This window comes from Styela clava, unplaced genomic scaffold (assembly GCF_964204865.1).
Source record: "Styela clava unplaced genomic scaffold, kaStyClav1.hap1.2 HAP1_SCAFFOLD_108, whole genome shotgun sequence".
NCBI lineage: Eukaryota > Metazoa > Chordata > Ascidiacea > Stolidobranchia > Styelidae > Styela > Styela clava.
Genome location: NW_027556620.1, coordinates 40,001 through 47,500, shown reverse-complemented (window position 1 = coordinate 47,500; position 7,500 = coordinate 40,001). Strand labels below are relative to the sequence as shown.

The 7,500-nt window shown below is 55.0% G+C and overlaps 1 non-coding gene across 1 annotated transcript in view; it reads right to left on the bottom strand.

Moving 5' to 3' along the window:
* The window catches only part of LOC144419246 (small subunit ribosomal RNA), a 1,810-nt gene extending 720 nt beyond the window's left edge, over positions 1-1,090 (bottom strand). Inside the window, exon 1 of the ribosomal RNA XR_013473936.1 lies at positions 1-1,090. This exon is cut by the window's left edge and continues 720 nt beyond it. This is a non-coding gene — a ribosomal RNA (small subunit ribosomal RNA).
* Between the last annotated feature and the right edge of the window lie 6,410 nt (positions 1,091-7,500).

Here is a 7,500-nt window from a genome sequence, read left to right as displayed (position 1 = left end):
TCCCGGAAGCTGCCGGAAAGGTCGTCATGGTAACGCCTCCCGATCGCTAGTTGGCATCGTTTATAGTCAGAACTAGGACGGTATCTGATCGTCTTCGAACCTCTGACTTTCGCTCTTGATTAAAGAAAACATTCTTGGCGAATGCTTTCGCAGTAGTTCGTCTTCCGCCGATCCAAGAATTTCACCTCTAACGGCAGAGTACGGACGCCCCCGTCTGTCCCTCTTAATCATTACCTCGTGCTCCGAAAACCAACAAAATAGAACCGAGGTCCTATTCCATTATTCCATGCAACACTATGCAGGCGAACAGCCTGCTTTGAACACTCTAATTTTTTCAAAGTAAACTTATCGGCCACCGCCGACACTCAGTCAAGAGCACCGACGGAGAACCGAAGGTGAGGCGAACGCAACCAGTGACACGCCTTGCGACGGACCGGCGGCGCTCGCCCAAAATCCAACTACGAGCTTTTCAACCGCAACAACTTTAGCATACACTGTTGGAGCTGGAATTACCGCGGCTGCTGGCACCAGACTTGCCCTCCAATGGATACTCGTTAAGAGTTTTAGGATGTACTCATTCCAATTACAGGGCCTCGTTAGAGTCCTGTATTGTTATTTTTCGTCACTACCTCCCCGTGTCGGGAATGGGTAATTTGCGCGCCTGCTGCCTTCCTTGGATGTGGTAGCCGTTTCTCAGGCTCCCTCTCCGGAATCGAACCCTGATTCCCCGTTACCCGTTATCACAAAGGTAGGCACGTAGCGTACCTTCGACAGTTGATAGGGCAGACACTTGAATGATACGTCGTCGGTGCAGAGACCGTACGATCCGCGTGGTTATCCAGAGTCATCAAACGTCACAGGACGAACCCGGTCGGTTTTGATCTGATAAAAGCGCGCCTCCCGAAGTCGGCGCTTAATGCATGTATTAGCTCTAGAATTACCACAGTTATCCACTTCGCTTACGAGACCAAATAAACCAAGACTGATTTAATGAGCCATTCGCAGTTTCGCTTTACGAGAACTCGTACTTGCACCTGCATGGCTTAATCTTTGAGACAAGCATATCACTACTGGCAGGATCAACCAGATAGCTGCGACAGCTGCGCTCGGCCCTTGCTGGGCCGCCCGGCGCGTGCTCGTCGCATTCGTTTAAGACCGAGGCGATCGCCTGCGGCCGTACTCGGCTTCGACAGTCGCTGGCCGCGACGTCCACGCTCTCGCCGGCAGTGCCAGGCGGAGCGATTTGCGTTTTTTCTTTGCTCGCCCTCTCTCGGGCTCGATCCATTCAGTTTCGCACAAACAAGAGCTCTGCCGGCCGCCTGCAGCGGTGCCTAAAACCCGGGCATAACAATGCGACCGTTCTGCTAGGCCGACAAGCGCTCAAGCCAGACGCTCGATCGAACGCCCCCTACATATTAGTCGAGACAACGGCTCGCTCATTAGCATCGCGTTTGTACTTTAACTTTTTTCGGCTCGGCTTCTTTCGACGCCGATGCCGGCGACGCAGCACTCTCTCGCCCGCCAGCCACCGAGAAAAGGGTGCGCTCCGACCGGCCCCGCACCGCTCTTTCATGGCTCATTCGAAATTACTGTCTTTCGCTCTGACATGCCTTACCTAGGGTTAGGTTAGTATGCTTGCACGTTTGTACTTTAACTTTTTTTGGCTCGGCTTCTTTCGACGCCGATGCCGGCGACGCAGCACTCTCTCGCCCGCCAGCCACCTAGAAAAGGGTGCGCTCCGACCGGCCCCGCACCGCTCTTTCTTGGCTCATTCGAAATTACTGTCTTTCGCTCTGACATGCCTTACCTAGGGTTAGGTTAGTATGCTTGCACGTTTGTACTTTAACTTTTTTCGGCTCGGCTTCTTTCGACGCCGATGCCGGCGACGCAGCACTCTCTCGCCCGCCAGCCACCGAGAAAAGGGTGCGCTCCGACCGGCCCCGCACCGCTCTTTCATGGCTCATTCGAAATTACTGTCTTTCGCTCTGACATGCCTTACCTAGGGTTAGGTTAGTATGCTTGCACGTTTGTACTTTAACTTTTTTTGGCTCGGCTTCTTTCGACGCCGATGCCGGCGACGCAGCACTCTCTCGCCCGCCAGCCACCGAGAAAAGGGTGCGCTCCGACCGGCCCCGCACCGCTCTTTCATGGCTCATTCGAGTTTACTGTCTTTCGCTCTGACATGCCTTACCTAGGGTTAGGTTAGTATGCTTGCACGTTTGTACATTAACTTTTTTCGGCTCGGCTTCTTTCGACGCCGATGCCGGCGACGCAGCACTCTCTCGCCCGCCAGCCACCGAGAAAAGGGTGCGCTCCGACCGGCCCCGCACCGCTCATTCTTGGCTCATTCGAAATTACTGTCTTTCGCTCTGACATGCCTTACCTAGGGTTAGGTTAGTATGCTTGCACGTTTGTACATTAACTTTTTTCGGCTCGGCTTCTTTCGACGCCGATGCCGGCGACGCAGCACTCTCTCGCCCGCCAGCCACCGAGAAAAGGGTGCGCTCCGACCGGCCCCGCACCGCTCTTTCATGGCTCATTCGAAATTACTGTCTTTCGCTCTGACATGCCTTACCTAGGGTTAGGTTAGTATGCTTGCACGTTTGTACTTTAACTTTTTTTGGCTCGGCTTCTTTCGACGCCGATGCCGGCGACGCAGCACTCTCTCGCCCGCCAGCCACCTAGAAAAGGGTGCGCTCCGACCGGCCCCGCACCGCTCTTTCTTGGCTCATTCGAAATTACTGTCTTTCGCTCTGACATGCCTTACCTAGGGTTAGGTTAGTATGCTTGCACGTTTGTACTTTAACTTTTTTCGGCTCGGCTTCTTTCGACGCCGATGCCGGCGACGCAGCACTCTCTCGCCCGCCAGCCACCGAGAAAAGGGTGCGCTCCGACCGGCCCCGCACCGCTCTTTCTTGGCTCATTCGAAATTACTGTCTTTCGCTCTGACATGCCTTACCTAGGGTTAGGTTAGTATGCTTGCACGTTTGTACATTAACTTTTTTCGGCTCGGCTTCTTTCGACGCCGATGCCGGCGACGCAGCACTCTCTCGCCCGCCAGCCACCGAGAAAAGGGTGCGCTCCGACCGGCCCCGCACCGCTCTTTCATGGCTCATTCGAAATTACTGTCTTTCGCTCTGACATGCCTTACCTAGGGTTAGGTTAGTATGCTTGCACGTTTGTACTTTAACTTTTTTTGGCTCGGCTTCTTTCGACGCCGATGCCGGCGACGCAGCACTCTCTCGCCCGCCAGCCACCTAGAAAAGGGTGCGCTCCGACCGGCCCCGCACCGCTCTTTCTTGGCTCATTCGAAATTACTGTCTTTCGCTCTGACATGCCTTACCTAGGGTTAGGTTAGTATGCTTGCACGTTTGTACTTTAACTTTTTTCGGCTCGGCTTCTTTCGACGCCGATGCCGGCGACGCAGCACTCTCTCGCCCGCCAGCCACCGAGAAAAGGGTGCGCTCCGACCGGCCCCGCACCGCTCTTTCATGGCTCATTCGAGTTTACTGTCTTTCGCTCTGACATGCCTTACCTAGGGTTAGGTTAGTATGCTTGCACGTTTGTACTTTAACTTTTTTTGGCTCGGCTTCTTTCGACGCCGATGCCGGCGACGCAGCACTCTCTCGCCCGCCAGCCACCTAGAAAAGGGTGCGCTCCGACCGGCCCCGCACCGCTCTTTCTTGGCTCATTCGAAATTACTGTCTTTCGCTCTGACATGCCTTACCTAGGGTTAGGTTAGTATGCTTGCACGTTTGTACTTTAACTTTTTTCGGCTCGGCTTCTTTCGACGCCGATGCCGGCGACGCAGCACTCTCTCGCCCGCCAGCCACCGAGAAAAGGGTGCGCTCCGACCGGCCCCGCACCGCTCTTTCTTGGCTCATTCGAAATTACTGTCTTTCGCTCTGACATGCCTTACCTAGGGTTAGGTTAGTATGCTTGCACGTTTGTACTTTAACTTTTTTTGGCTCGGCTTCTTTCGACGCCGATGCCGGCGACGCAGCACTCTCTCGCCCGCCAGCCACCTAGAAAAGGGTGCGCTCCGACCGGCCCCGCACCGCTCTTTCTTGGCTCATTCGAAATTACTGTCTTTCGCTCTGACATGCCTTACCTAGGGTTAGGTTAGTATGCTTGCACGTTTGTACTTTAACTTTTTTCGGCTCGGCTTCTTTCGACGCCGATGCCGGCGACGCAGCACTCTCTCGCCCGCCAGCCACCGAGAAAAGGGTGCGCTCCGACCGGCCCCGCACCGCTCTTTCATGGCTCATTCGAAATTACTGTCTTTCGCTCTGACATGCCTTACCTAGGGTTAGGTTAGTATGCTTGCACGTTTGTACTTTAACTTTTTTTGGCTCGGCTTCTTTCGACGCCGATGCCGGCGACGCAGCACTCTCTCGCCCGCCAGCCACCTAGAAAAGGGTGCGCTCCGACCGGCCCCGCACCGCTCTTTCTTGGCTCATTCGAAATTACTGTCTTTCGCTCTGACATGCCTTACCTAGGGTTAGGTTAGTATGCTTGCACGTTTGTACTTTAACTTTTTTCGGCTCGGCTTCTTTCGACGCCGATGCCGGCGACGCAGCACTCTCTCGCCCGCCAGCCACCGAGAAAAGGGTGCGCTCCGACCGGCCCCGCACCGCTCTTTCATGGCTCATTCGAGTTTACTGTCTTTCGCTCTGACATGCCTTACCTAGGGTTAGGTTAGTATGCTTGCACGTTTGTACTTTAACTTTTTTTGGCTCGGCTTCTTTCGACGCCGATGCCGGCGACGCAGCACTCTCTCGCCCGCCAGCCACCTAGAAAAGGGTGCGCTCCGACCGGCCCCGCACCGCTCTTTCTTGGCTCATTCGAAATTACTGTCTTTCGCTCTGACATGCCTTACCTAGGGTTAGGTTAGTATGCTTGCACGTTTGTACTTTAACTTTTTTCGGCTCGGCTTCTTTCGACGCCGATGCCGGCGACGCAGCACTCTCTCGCCCGCCAGCCACCGAGAAAAGGGTGCGCTCCGACCGGCCCCGCACCGCTCTTTCTTGGCTCATTCGAAATTACTGTCTTTCGCTCTGACATGCCTTACCTAGGGTTAGGTTAGTATGCTTGCACGTTTGTACTTTAACTTTTTTTGGCTCGGCTTCTTTCGACGCCGATGCCGGCGACGCAGCACTCTCTCGCCCGCCAGCCACCTAGAAAAGGGTGCGCTCCGACCGGCCCCGCACCGCTCTTTCTTGGCTCATTCGAAATTACTGTCTTTCGCTCTGACATGCCTTACCTAGGGTTAGGTTAGTATGCTTGCACGTTTGTACTTTAACTTTTTTCGGCTCGGCTTCTTTCGACGCCGATGCCGGCGACGCAGCACTCTCTCGCCCGCCAGCCACCGAGAAAAGGGTGCGCTCCGACCGGCCCCGCACCGCTCTTTCATGGCTCATTCGAAATTACTGTCTTTCGCTCTGACATGCCTTACCTAGGGTTAGGTTAGTATGCTTGCACGTTTGTACTTTAACTTTTTTTGGCTCGGCTTCTTTCGACGCCGATGCCGGCGACGCAGCACTCTCTCGCCCGCCAGCCACCTAGAAAAGGGTGCGCTCCGACCGGCCCCGCACCGCTCTTTCTTGGCTCATTCGAAATTACTGTCTTTCGCTCTGACATGCCTTACCTAGGGTTAGGTTAGTATGCTTGCACGTTTGTACTTTAACTTTTTTCGGCTCGGCTTCTTTCGACGCCGATGCCGGCGACGCAGCACTCTCTCGCCCGCCAGCCACCGAGAAAAGGGTGCGCTCCGACCGGCCCCGCACCGCTCTTTCATGGCTCATTCGAGTTTACTGTCTTTCGCTCTGACATGCCTTACCTAGGGTTAGGTTAGTATGCTTGCACGTTTGTACATTAACTTTTTTCGGCTCGGCTTCTTTCGACGCCGATGCCGGCGACGCAGCACTCTCTCGCCCGCCAGCCACCGAGAAAAGGGTGCGCTCCGACCGGCCCCGCACCGCTCTTTCTTGGCTCATTCGAAATTACTGTCTTTCGCTCTGACATGCCTTACCTAGGGTTAGGTTAGTATGCTTGCACGTTTGTACTTTAACTTTTTTCGGCTCGGCTTCTTTCGACGCCGATGCCGGCGACGCAGCACTCTCTCGCCCGCCAGCCACCGAGAAAAGGGTGCGCTCCGACCGGCCCCGCACCGCTCTTTCATGGCTCATTCGAAATTACTGTCTTTCGCTCTGACATGCCTTACCTAGGGTTAGGTTAGTATGCTTGCACGTTTGTACTTTAACTTTTTTCGGCTCGGCTTCTTTCGACGCCGATGCCGGCGACGCAGCACTCTCTCGCCCGCCAGCCACCGAGAAAAGGGTGCGCTCCGACCGGCCCCGCACCGCTCTTTCTTGGCTCATTCGAAATTACTGTCTTTCGCTCTGACATGCCTTACCTAGGGTTAGGTTAGTATGCTTGCACGTTTGTACTTTAACTTTTTTTGGCTCGGCTTCTTTCGACGCCGATGCCGGCGACGCAGCACTCTCTCGCCCGCCAGCCACCTAGAAAAGGGTGCGCTCCGACCGGCCCCGCACCGCTCTTTCTTGGCTCATTCGAAATTACTGTCTTTCGCTCTGACATGCCTTACCTAGGGTTAGGTTAGTATGCTTGCACGTTTGTACTTTAACTTTTTTCGGCTCGGCTTCTTTCGACGCCGATGCCGGCGACGCAGCACTCTCTCGCCCGCCAGCCACCGAGAAAAGGGTGCGCTCCGACCGGCCCCGCACCGCTCTTTCATGGCTCATTCGAAATTACTGTCTTTCGCTCTGACATGCCTTACCTAGGGTTAGGTTAGTATGCTTGCACGTTTGTACATTAACTTTTTTCGGCTCGGCTTCTTTCGACGCCGATGCCGGCGACGCAGCACTCTCTCGCCCGCCAGCCACCGAGAAAAGGGTGCGCTCCGACCGGCCCCGCACCGCTCATTCTTGGCTCATTCGAAATTACTGTCTTTCGCTCTGACATGCCTTACCTAGGGTTAGGTTAGTATGCTTGCACGTTTGTACATTAACTTTTTTCGGCTCGGCTTCTTTCGACGCCGATGCCGGCGACGCAGCACTCTCTCGCCCGCCAGCCACCGAGAAAAGGGTGCGCTCCGACCGGCCCCGCACCGCTCTTTCTTGGCTCATTCGAAATTACTGTCTTTCGCTCTGACATGCCTTACCTAGGGTTAGGTTAGTATGCTTGCACGTTTGTACTTTAACTTTTTTCGGCTCGGCTTCTTTCGACGCCGATGCCGGCGACGCAGCACTCTCTCGCCCGCCAGCCACCGAGAAAAGGGTGCGCTCCGACCGGCCCCGCACCGCTCTTTCATGGCTCATTCGAAATTACTGTCTTTCGCTCTGACATGCCTTACCTAGGGTTAGGTTAGTATGCTTGCACGTTTGTACTTTAACTTTTTTCGGCTCGGCTTCTTTCGACGCCGATGCCGGCGACGCAGCACTCTCTCGCCCGCCAGCCACCGAGAAAAGGGTGCGCTCC